This window comes from Anomaloglossus baeobatrachus, chromosome 10, assembly GCF_048569485.1.
Source record: "Anomaloglossus baeobatrachus isolate aAnoBae1 chromosome 10, aAnoBae1.hap1, whole genome shotgun sequence".
In the NCBI taxonomy this organism is placed as follows: Eukaryota; Metazoa; Chordata; class Amphibia; order Anura; family Aromobatidae; genus Anomaloglossus; species Anomaloglossus baeobatrachus.
Genome location: NC_134362.1, coordinates 122,240,495 through 122,253,246, shown reverse-complemented (window position 1 = coordinate 122,253,246; position 12,752 = coordinate 122,240,495). Strand labels below are relative to the sequence as shown.

Sequence of the window (12,752 nt, the reverse complement as noted above, 5' to 3'; positions counted from 1 at the left end):
CGCCTCCCGTTGCCTGGGAACCGTCCAGGCACAAGAGGGCTATGTGTCACCAGAAGGCGCACACACTTCCTCAAGGCCGGCAGACGTGCAATCCCAGGCACCTTCCAGTACCGACCAAGGTAGCGTCCTCCGAAACTACACTTGATCTTAGCCAAAAGGCCGAGAAGCTATAACCCGAATTGGTTACGGCCTTGAGTGGCACCCTGGCCTATACCGGACACATCTTAGGGAGAGGGAGACAAACCCACGCCTACAGAAGACATTTTGTCACCCAAGCCAACCCTTGAAAAGGCTGTTTTGCAGAGCAAAAACAAGAAGAATGGTGCTTTTTGCAGCCGCCGCCCACTGCAATGAATCTGAATAACTCCTCCTTTTGGACACAAGCACCTCCCCTCCCCCTTGCAGTCTTTCCAATTCATGATACAAAAAGACGGACGGACAGGAAAGGACAGGACAGGCTGCCTGACTTTCCGTCACTGCCACCCTTTGCCATCCTTGTCCGTAGAAAGCCCTTTCATCATCCCCAAACCCTAATCTTTTCCCTTCCCTTCCCAGATGCGTCTCACTCCCTTTCATTAGGAAGTGAGCGCAGCCTTTTCTCCGTTCTGCACATGCGCGACGTTAAACACAAATGCGCAGGCGTGCGTTCCATTACCCTCACTGCATTCCACTCCCATACAGGAAGTGGGCGCAGCTATTACTACGGTCGCACATAAAAGAACCCACGGCCACCACTGCACATAGCTGACTCCACCACAGGACACCCACTTCTACACCAACGCAGGTAAGACAGGATCGGCACCTCTATGCTCCCGTTACAATCAGGCTCAGTCACCATGTGATAACGCTCTCAACTCTTTAGTTGCAGGCTCCCCTTGCTTCACCTCCACTGGCTGTGCTGCCATTTCCTCTCCCACCTGGAAGGTATACTTTATTCCACTATTTTCCTGTTTCTCTCTTCCCCCTTTTCCCATAACCTACTTTTATCTGCATTTGTGGGGTATCTATATGCTATTTACATCATAGTTTTATTCATTAATATGGAAGGGAAGAGTGCCCATGAGAGTGTTGAACTGCGGAGAGCAAGAGATTAAGCTGCTCCGATTTGCCACCATTGATAAGCTGTTCTCAGTAGATACACATGCTATCCAAACAGCAGCATCCACCATTGCTTCAGCCCACCCATTCAGTGACAGCTCACCAAGTCAGCCATAGGAGTGGTGTAAGGAATTACACGTAGGCACTGACTCCACACCTTCACATCACAAGAAGGGGGTCTAAAGGCTAGTGCAAGAATACGAGCAAGTCTTCAGCAAACATCCGCTAGACTTTTGAAGAATAAAAGGGGTCAAACACTACATCCCCACAAGTGCACACCCACCCATCAAAGAGAGATATAAGCCAAAACTACCTGCACATTACCAGTGTACCAAGGACATGTTGAGCAACATGAAGGAGGCTGGGGTTATCTGTGACAGTTGTAGCCTCTGGGCAGCTCCGTTGGTCCTGTTAAAGAAGAAGGACAGCACCACTCCCCTGTATTGAGGAATAGCTAGCTGCATTGAGAACTGCAAATTATTTTTCTACCCTTGATCTCACTAGTCGCTATTGGCAAGTGTCCGTTGCTGAGGCAGACCGGGAGAAGACCGCCTTTGCCACCCCGATGGGTCTCTGCGAGTTCAAAAGCATGCCCTTCGAGCTGTGCAATTTGCCAGGAACCTTCCAGAGGCTGATGGAATGCTGCTTGGGACACCGAAACTTTGAAACGGTACTGCTATACCTTTATGATGTTATTGTTTATTCTAAAGCAAACAAGATTTTAGGGTGTATAAAAAGGGAGATTAGATCCGGTGATCCCAACGTATTGTTACCCCTCTATAAATCACTTGTAAGGCCACATCTGGAATATGGGGTAAAGTCCTGAGCAGGTTGATAACCATTGGTTTGAGCATGGTAGGGTGTAGTGCGCATCTTCCTGCATCGGTAAAAGCTGCAGAAGTCCTTGAAGATTTCCGCTTCAAAGGCTGTGCCTTGATCTGTGAGGACTCTCTCTGAGTAGCCATGAGGTCTGCATAAGTGTGCTTGGAAGACCTTCGCTGCAGTATGGGCCATTAGATCTTTGACTTGTACCACAACCATAAATCTCGAGTAGTTGTCTACCATCGTAAGTGCATACGTGAGCTCGCCTCGATATTCTGCAACAAAACTCCCTTTTTCGATTTCAGTTTCAGCAAACACTCCTCTTCCTGTAGAAAATATTTATCATTACCTAAGACAGTCATTCTAATGCATGACAATATTAAGGCAATTTAGTTAAAACTTGTTTTAACTCACCTTTAAGGGGATTGATGTATTTCATGGTCAATCCAGGTTTGTCAGTGATGGCACTGACATAATGTATGGCGTCTTTTTCGGGCGTTATCCTTTGCCTTTTCATTGTGAAAATCCAGTTGCCTATATCAAAGCAAATTCTACTACTTGTAAAGTATGCAGAAAATGAAATGTAGAACATATAACATCAACTGCTTAGGAACGCATCATAGGTTAGTACTTAAAAGGATATTGTCATGTTCTAGTCATAATGCAAGCTGGACATTTTTCATGTTACCCTGTAATCGCCGGCCTGTTCTAATGCTCACAAGCCAAGATATAGGCTCAGCTGCTAAGGCTTCCCTCTGCCTTCTGAATGAAACTTGAATATGTCTGGGTCACTGTGTATATAGCAGGTGCTCAGAAAAAATAAGAGTCAATTCAATAGAAATAGCTCTGGCACACTATAGTGATCAATAACGTAAGAAAAGAACTCTTGGAATGCTGAAAATTCTTTATTTGTGCAAAAGGATAATTCATCCAACGTTTCGACCTTGTTTTTAGGTCTTTATCAAGGATAAAGTTATCTAAGATCATAAAGGGTTACAAAACCATATAAACACGTAATTAGTACATAGTACAACATAACAGTACAATATATTGCTAGTTGAGAGTACAATGGGTCAAATGACCATGATGCACATACAAAAAATTTTTCCAAAGCCATAGTGAAAACATTTGTACTGAGGAAAGAAAATTTCCACATGATCTATCTGGAGAAACATTCTGGATCAAACAACCAAAAATAGTCAAGCAGGTAAATACACACCTATATGGATAACAGGATGATATGTGTTCAATTGTATAGCGTCATTGCCATTAAGGTACAAATGGAAAACTTGCAATCCTATATAGTGAAGGAAATGAACACATATCATATCAAAGAACACAGGAACATGGGTGTGAGAAAAACCTCAATGTTTATACTTTGTTCTTTATAATGGTGTGAACATGTATATGTCTCAGTACCTTATGCACTTGAGAATTCTAGTGAGTAGATCATGAAAGCCTATTTCAGAACTGGAATCGGTAAATAATTGTAGGTGGAATCTAAATGAAAAGATGGTACAAGTGTTATCATGACACGTGGGCTATAACACAATGGACCGTGTGACAAAGAAGAAAGGAGAGAAAGAAGAGGAAGAAAATGCAACTACCTGTAACATTACGTGATAGTCACTGGTAAGTATCACTTGACAATTCAAGTGAAAAAGGATTCCTTTATTAAAGGGTTCTCAGTCGCCTCAGGATCATGAAATACTAGGGTAAATGATATGAGAATGGGTAAGAAGCACCACTAAAGGAAATATGAGATGCAGGACATATATCTATAAACCCCTGAACTACATGATAGAAACAAAAAGAAGAAAAAAGAAAAAAAAGAAGAAAGAAGAAGAACACATAGAATGCGGAAAGAGAATGGGTACAACTACCTGAGTTACTGCAGGGAGGCCCCTGGTTGGTATTGTGAGGGTTAGTGGAATTCCTTCACTGAAGGGTTCTCAGTTGCCTCAGGTTCGTGAAAAATGCTATAGACAAATAATGCCCGGAGAAAAGGGGTTCATATACAGCGAATAATGGTAATACAAGGTACATGTGTCACATGTAATAGTATATATATATATATTGTACTAAGCTCTACACCAGAAATAGAAAGTAGTCCCTCTGCCTTCTGTCTAGGTGCCCTGAGTTATGTCCTGTAAACTGTCACAGGGACCCAGACACACATGTGTAGTAGGGGAATATCCCTGCTGAGATGCCAGTGCTAGAGCACTCGTTTGCTGTGGAGTTGAACGCTATGTGAGCAGTTCTTACCTTCAATGAGCAGAAGTCTCTTTTTTCAGATTTCAATATCTCTGTGGGTATCTGGCAGAAATATGGAATACTCTTTACTGCTAAGACCCTGTACACCACTCCCACTAAAGGGGGCTTTACACGCTGCGACATCGCTAATGCGGAGTCGTTGGGGTCACGGAATTTGTGACGCACATCCGGCCGCATTAGCGATGTTGCTGCGTGTGACACCGATGAGCGATTTTGCATCGCTGCAAAAACGTGCAAAATCGCTCATCGGTGACATGGGTCTCCATTCTCGATTATCGTTACTGCAGCAGTAACGATGTAGTTCGTCGCTCCTGCGGCAGCACACATCGCTCCGTGTGACACCGCAGAAACGAGGAACCTCTCCTTACCTGCCTCCCAGCCGCTATGAGGAAGGAAGGAGGTGGGCGGGATGTTCCGGCCACTCATCTCCGCCCCTCCGCTGCTATTGGGCGGTCGCTCAGTGACGTCGCTGTGACGCCGCACGGACCGCCCCCTTAGAAAGGAGGCGGTTCGCCGGTCACAGCGACGTCGCCGGGCAGGTAAGTATGTGTGACGGGTCTGGTCGGTGTTGTGCAGCATGGGCAGCGATTTGCCCGTGTCGCGCAACAGATGGGGGCGGGTATCCACACTAGCGATATCGGGACCGATATCGCAGTGTGTAAAGTAGCCTTTAATAAACTGTGTAAAGGATTTTAAGTAAAAATCCACAATAAACCAGCGCTAGATGGGTTTTTATAATTTTATTAATAGACCACAAATAAAAAATTTTTTGCTATCCTTGTTTCAAGACAGAGTATTTGATAATATACAATACACTGATTATTACTAAAACCAAGGACCACATAAAACAAGGACCACATAAAATAAAAAATGAAAGTAATGAGAATAAAATTCTTTTGTATAACCAATTAACTTCGAGGTGATACAATATTCACATTGATTTAGTTTTACCAGTCTAATGTAATGCCCCGGCCGGTGGCATATATTTTGTTTGGTTAATAATTTAGACTTATACAATGAAAGATGTACTATACCACCCCTGGCTAACTTACAAGTTTTAAGTTGTACAATATAAGTTTGCGACGTTATATTCATATATAGGAAGGCAAACAATATTGGCAATTTAGTGGCACCCACCATACGTAATCTTACAGCACCTAATAAGGGAGGATTATTTGGCCTGAAAGGTTTTTTTCCATGCAAAAGCTGTATAGTATGTAAGAATACAAAAAATATTTCACGGAAATCCTTCTTACAGGGGCAGTCAGAAGTCATGATTAGAGAATTTATTACATGTCAATCAAAGGGAGTAGTATATTGCATTCAATGTCCCTGTCAGAAAAAATACATTGGGAGAACTATTAGACCCCTATGGAAAAGGGTGGGTGAGCACATTAGAAGTGTTAAAAATAAATGTACTAAGCACCCCCTATCCAGACATTATGTGTTAAAACATGGAGGGTCCTTTAAAGGATCCCAAGTATGGGGCGTACAAAAAATAACTAAGGATTGGAGAGGTGGCGATTTCATTAAAAAAATGTCACGAGCAGAAAGCCAATGGATTTTTGAATTGAACACCTTGAAACCATATGGACTCAATAATGATATAGAACTGTTTGCTTTTAATTAATTTATATTTTTATAGGTAGAGGAGTAATAGGTACTGATAATAATACGGAGAGAAGGAAAAAAAAAAAAAAAAAAAAAAAAAGCGATTGTCATGGAGATATATGTGTATATATGCATAATATATATTAAAATTGGTGCTTCACTTGCCCAAGGTTGATGTAGATATAAGGGGCTTTTCATATTATAGCAAATTTATATTACACCTTTATGATGTCCTTTTGTTAAATTTATTGTTGAAAAAAAGCATATGTATATATACACATTGTCTTCCCAGTATATGATGATACAAGCAAGGCTATATATAGGTCTTTTTAGAAAAACCTTTAGAAAAACCTTTGCACATAATTATATTATATGGCTATTATGAACGGTCTTTCACAAATTGATATATGTAGTGGTCATTGAATGTTGGTTGAATTTAAACATTGTTTAATTTTATGCAAATTATAACCAATTAAATATATGCATAAATAGTGCTCTAGGCAACAGCTGAGTTATCCTTGAGGAAGGGGGCCGTTACACGCCCCCGAAACGCGCGTCGGATCAGGACTCTGTTTTTGCCTACCTCACCTGTGCGGTGATAACCTGCCAAGTAATCTCTCCCTCGTGTGGAATCAACCGGCTTCCACTGGACACGGTACGGATTGCCTGCTGGAGAGGTTGAGAGGTTACCGCTGACATTTCCTTTGTCTGCAACCAGGATACATTGGTACCTCCAGCGGTTCTGCATTGCTCGTTTGGAAGCGGATCGGAGCCTTGTGTGGTGCTAACCTGCCAAGCAACTTCCTCCTGTGTGGAATCAGTCAGCTGACACTGGATACGGTCTGGACTGCCCGCTGGAGAGGCTGAGTAGTTACCGCTGATCTTATTGTTGTCCGCAGCCAACATCTTGGTGCTTTCAGTGGCTTCGTACTGCTTGATTTCGAAAGTACATTTGGGAGAATACGGGACCGGCTGGTTTGTGGCCTTGTGAAGTGTTATAAAGGCTCTGTAAAGAGGGATGTCGGTAACCATACATCTCCCCCAGAGCCAGCACTAGTCGCGGCCACTGGCCTCAAAACGTCCGCTCTGGAAGTCTAACAGGTCAATCCTGTACATAGCGGTTCCAGCCTAATCAACGGAGAAATCCGGGGTGTTTTTTGCGGTCAAGTTGTTGTGAGGTTTATTCCCCCAGGCCCTGGGGGCGAATATAACGTCGCAAACTTATATTGTACAACTTAAAACTTGTAAGTTAGCCAGGGGTGGTATAGTACATCTTTCATTGTATAAGTCTAAATTATTAACCAAACAAAATATATGCCACCGGCCGGGGCATTACATTAGACTGGTAAAACTAAATCAATGTGAATATTGTATCACCTCGAAGTTAATTGGTTATACAAAAGAATTTTATTCTCATTACTTTCATTTTTTATTTTATGTGGTCCTTGTTTTATGTGGTCCTTGGTTTTAGTAATAATCAGTGTATTGTATATTATCAAATACTCTGTCTTGAAACAAGGATAGCAAAAATTTTTTTATTTGTGGTCTATTAATAAAATTATAAAAACCCATCTAGCGCTGGTTTATTGTGGATTTTTACTTAAAATCCTTTACACAGTTTATTAAAGGCTACTTTACACACTGCGATATCGGTCCCGATATCGCTAGTGTGGATACCCGCCCCCATCTGTTGCGCGACACGGGCAAATCGCTGCCCATGCTGCACAACACCGACCAGACCCGTCACACATACTTACCTGCCCGGCGACGTCGCTGTGACCGGCGAACCGCCTCCTTTCTAAGGGGGCGGTCCGTGCGGCGTCACAGCGACGTCACTGAGCGACCGCCCAATAGCAGCGGAGGGGCGGAGATGAGTGGCCGGAACATCCCGCCCACCTCCTTCCTTCCTCATAGCGGCTGGGAGGCAGGTAAGGAGAGGTTCCTCGTTTCTGCGGTGTCACACGGAGCGATGTGTGCTGCCGCAGGAGCGACGAACTACATCGTTACTGCTGCAGTAACGATAATCGAGAATGGAGACCCATGTCACCGATGAGCGATTTTGCACGTTTTTGCAACGATGCAAAATCGCTCATCGGTGTCACACGCAGCAACATCGCTAATGCGGCCGGATGTGCGTCACAAATTCCGTGACCCCAACGACTCCGCATTAGCGATGTCGCAGCGTGTAAAGCCCCCTTTAGTGGGAGTGGTGTACAGGGTCTTAGCAGTAAAGAGTATTCCATATTTCTGCCAGATACCCACAGAGATATTGAAATCTGAAAAAAGAGACTTCTGCTCATTGAAGGTAAGAACTGCTCACATAGCGTTCAACTCCACAGCAAACGAGTGCTCTAGCACTGGCATCTCAGCAGGGATATTCCCCTACTACACATGTGTGTCTGGGTCGCTGTGACAGTTTACAGGACATAACTCAGGGCACCTAGACAGAAGGCAGAGGGACTACTTTCTATTTCTGGTGTAGAGCTTAGTACAATATATATATATATACTATTACATGTGACACATGTACCTTGTATTACCATTATTCGCTGTATATGAACCCCTTTTCTCCGGATATTATTTGTCTATAGCATTTTTCACGAACCTGAGGCAACTGAGAACCCTTCAGTGAAGGAATTCCACTAACCCTCACAATACCAACCAGGGGCCTCCCTGCAGTAACTCAGGTAGTTGTACCCATTCTCTTTCCGCATTCTATGTGTTCTTCTTCTTTCTTCTTTTTTTTCTTTTTTCTTCTTTTTATTTCTATCATGTAGTTCAGGGGTTTATAGATATATGTCCTGCATCTCATATTTCCTTTAGTGGTGCTTCTTACCCATTCTCATATCATTTACCCTAGTATTTCATGATCCTGAGGCGACTGAGAACCCTTTAATAAAGGAATCCTTTTTCACTTGAATTGTCAAGTGATACTTACCAGTGACTATCACGTAATGTTACAGGTAGTTGCATTTTCTTCCTCTTCTTTCTCTCCTTTCTTCTTTGTCACACGGTCCATTGTGTTATAGCCCACGTGTCATGATAACACTTGTACCATCTTTTCATTTAGATTCCACCTACAATTATTTACCGATTCCAGTTCTGAAATAGGCTTTCATCATCTACTCACTAGAATTCTCAAGTGCATAAGGTACTGAGACATATACATGTTCACACCATTATAAAGAACAAAGTATAAACATTGAGGTTTTTCTCACACCCATGTTCCTGTGTTCTTTGATATGATATGTGTTCATTTCCTTCACTATATAGGATTGCAAGTTTTCCATTTGTACCTTAATGGCAATGACGCTATACAATTGAACACATATCATCCTGTTATCCATATAGGTGTGTATTTACCTGCTTGACTATTTTTGGTTGTTTGATCCAGAATGTTTCTCCAGATAGGTCATGTGGAAATTTTCTTTCCTCAGTACAAATGTTTTCACTATGGCTTTGGAAAAATTTTTTGTATGTGCATCATGGTCATTTGACCCATTGTACTCTCAAGTAGCAATATATTGTACTGTTATGTTGTACTATGTACTAATTACGTGTTTATATGGTTTTGTAACCCTTTATGATCTTAGATAACTTTATCCTTGATAAAGACCTAAAAACAAGGTCGAAACGTTGGATGAATTATCCTTTTGCACAAATAAAGAATTTTCAGCATTCCAAGAGTTCTTTTCTTACGTTATTGATCACTATAGTGTGCCAGAGCTATTTCTATTGAATTGACTCTTATTTTTTCTGAGCACCTGCTATATACACAGTGAGCCAGACATATTCAAGTTTCATTCAGAAGGCAGAGGGAAGCCTTAGCAGCTGAGCCTATATCTTGGCTTGTGAGCATTAGAACAGGCCGGCGATTACAGGGTAACATGAAAAATGTCCAGCTTGCATTATGACTAGAACATGACAATATCCTTTTAAGTACTAACCTATGATGCGTTCCTAAGCAGTTGATGTTATATGTTCTACATTTCATTTTCTGCATACTTTACAAGTAGTAGAATTTGCTTTGATATAGGCAACTGGATTTTCACAATGAAAAGGCAAAGGATAACGCCCGAAAAAGACGCCATACATTATGTCAGTGCCATCACTGACAAACCTGGATTGACCATGAAATACATCAATCCCCTTAAAGGTGAGTTAAAACAAGTTTTAACTAAATTGCCTTAATATTGTCATGCATTAGAATGACTGTCTTAGGTAATGATAAATATTTTCTACAGGAAGAGGAGTGTTTGCTGAAACTGAAATCGAAAAAGGGAGTTTTGTTGCAGAATATCGAGGCGAGCTCACGTATGCACTTACGATGGTAGACAACTACTCGAGATTTATGGTTGTGGTACAAGTCAAAGATCTAATGGCCCATACTGCAGCGAAGGTCTTCCAAGCACACTTATGCAGACCTCATGGCTACTCAGAGAGAGTCCTCACAGATCAAGGCACTGCCTTTGAAGCGGAAATCTTCAAGGACTTCTGCAGCTTTTACCGATGCAGGAAGATGCGCACTACACCCTACCATGCTCAAACCAATGGTTATCAACCTGCTCAGGACTTTACCCCATATTCCAGATGTGGCCTTACAAGTGATTTATAGAGGGTTAACAATACGTTGGGATCACCGGATCTAATCTCCCTTTTTATACACCCTAAAATCTTGTTTGCTTTAGAATAAACAATAAAATCATAAAGGTGTAGCAGTACCGTTTCAAAGTTTCGGTGTCCCAAGCAGCATTCCATCAGCCTCTGGAAGGTTCCTGGCAAATTGCACAGCTCGAAGGGCATGCTTTTGAACTCGCAGAGACCCATCGGGGTGGCAAAGGCGGTCTTCTCCCGGTCTGCCTCAGCAACGGACACTTGCCAATAGCGACTAGTGAGATCAAGGGTAGAAAAATAATTTGCAGTTCTCAATGCAGCTAGCTATTCCTCAATACAGGGGAGTGGTGCTGTCCTTCTTCTTTAACAGGACCAACGGAGCTGCCCAGAGGCTACAACTGTCACGGATAACCCCAGCCTCCTTCATGTTGCTCAACATGTCCTTGGTACACTGGTAATGTGCAGGTAGTTTTGGCTTATATCTCTCTTTGATGGGTGGGTGTGCACTTGTGGGGATGTAGTGTTTGACCCCTTTTATTCTTCAAAAGTCTAGCGGATGTTTGCTGAAGACTTGCTCGTATTCTTGCACTAGCCTGTAGACCCCCTTCTTGTGATGTGAAGGTGTGGAGTCAGTGCCTACGTGTAATTCCTTACACCACTCCTCTGGCTGACTTGGTGAGCTGTCACTGAATGGGTGGGCTGAAGCAATGGTGGATGCTGCTGTTTGGATAGCATGTGTATCTACTGAGAACAGCTTATCAATGGTGGCAAATCGGAGCAGCTTAATCTCTTGCTCTCCGCAGTTCAACACTCTCATGGGCACTCTTCCCTTCCATATTAATGAATAAAACTATGATGTAAATAGCATATAGATACCCCACAAATGCAGATAAAAGTAGGTTATGGGAAAAGGGGGAAGAGAGAAACAGGAAAATAGTGGAATAAAGTATACCTTCCAGGTGGGAGAGGAAATGGCAGCACAGCCAGTGGAGGTGAAGCAAGGGGAGCCTGCAACTAAAGAGTTGAGAGCGTTATCACATGGTGACTGAGCCTGATTGTAACGGGAGCATAGAGGTGCCGATCCTGTCTTACCTGCGTTGGTGTAGAAGTGGGTGTCCTGTGGTGGAGTCAGCTGTGTGCAGTGGTGGCCGTGGGTTCTTTTATGTGCGACCGTAGTAATAGCTGCGCCCACTTCCTGTATGGGAGTGGAATGCAGTGAGGCTAATGGAACGCACGCCTGCGCATTTGTGTTTAACGTCGCGCATGTGCAGAACGGAGAAAAGGCTGCGCTCACTTCCTAATGAAAGGGAGTGAGACGCAGCTGGGAAGGGAAGGGAAAAGATTAGGGTTTGGGGATGATGAAAGGGCTTTCTACGGGCAAGGATGGCAAAGGGTGGCAGTGACGGAAAGTCAGGCAGCCTGTCCTGTCCTGTCCTGTCCGTCCGTCTTTTTGTATCATGAATTGGAAAGACTGCAAGGGGGAGGGGAGGTGCTTGGAGGAGGAGGAGTTATTCAGATTAATTGCAGTGGGCGGCGGCTGCAAAAAGCATCATTCTTCTTGTTTTTGCTCTGCAAAACAGCCTTTTCAAGGGTTGGCTTGGGTGACAAAATGTCTTCTGTAGGCGTGGGTTTGTCTCCCTCTCCCTAAGATGTGTCCGGTATAGGCCAGGGTGCCACTCAAGGCCGTAACCAATTCGGGTTATAGCTTCTCGGCCTTTTGGCTAAGATCAAGTGTAGTTTCGGAGGACGCTACCTTGGTCGGTACTGGAAGGTGCCTGGGATTGCACGTCTGCCGGCCTTGAGGAAGTGTGTGCGCCTTCTGGTGACACATAGCCCTCTTGTGCCTGGACGGTTCCCAGGCAACGGGAGGCGATCACCTTTGTTATTTTGAAGTCCTACTGATAAACAGAAAAAAAAAAAAAAAAAATCTGTTCTTATCAGTTTAATATCTGATACGTCCCCTCTCTGGGGACCATATATTAAATGGATTTTTAGAACAAGGAGATGGAAAAAATCTTGCTCTGTCCACTCCACGCATTGACCTGGTATTGCAGTACCTCCAGGACCGGTGCACCCCTTCTTAACCCAGTTTCCAAAAGCAGAACTCAATTCACCTGATTCAAATGAGCCCCATTAGTGAATTGAAAGAAAGCAAAAACTTTATATGCACCTCAATTTGGCCAATTCACTTTTCACACTTTCACCCTTTTTTTTATCTTTCACACCTTTTACTTGCTTTATTGATGCAAAAGCTGTGCCAAATAGCAAACTCATCTCCACTCAACTTGACCAACTCTGCTATGTCCCGTGCAGTATCTTATTCTCAGTCTTAT

The 12,752-nt window shown here is 43.1% G+C and overlaps 1 pseudogene; it reads left to right on the top strand.

Annotated features, from left to right (window-relative positions):
• The first annotated feature begins 12,291 nt into the window (after positions 1-12,291).
• Positions 12,292-12,498, top strand: LOC142255470 (U2 spliceosomal RNA; annotated as a pseudogene).
• Positions 12,499-12,752: the final 254 nt, after the last annotated feature.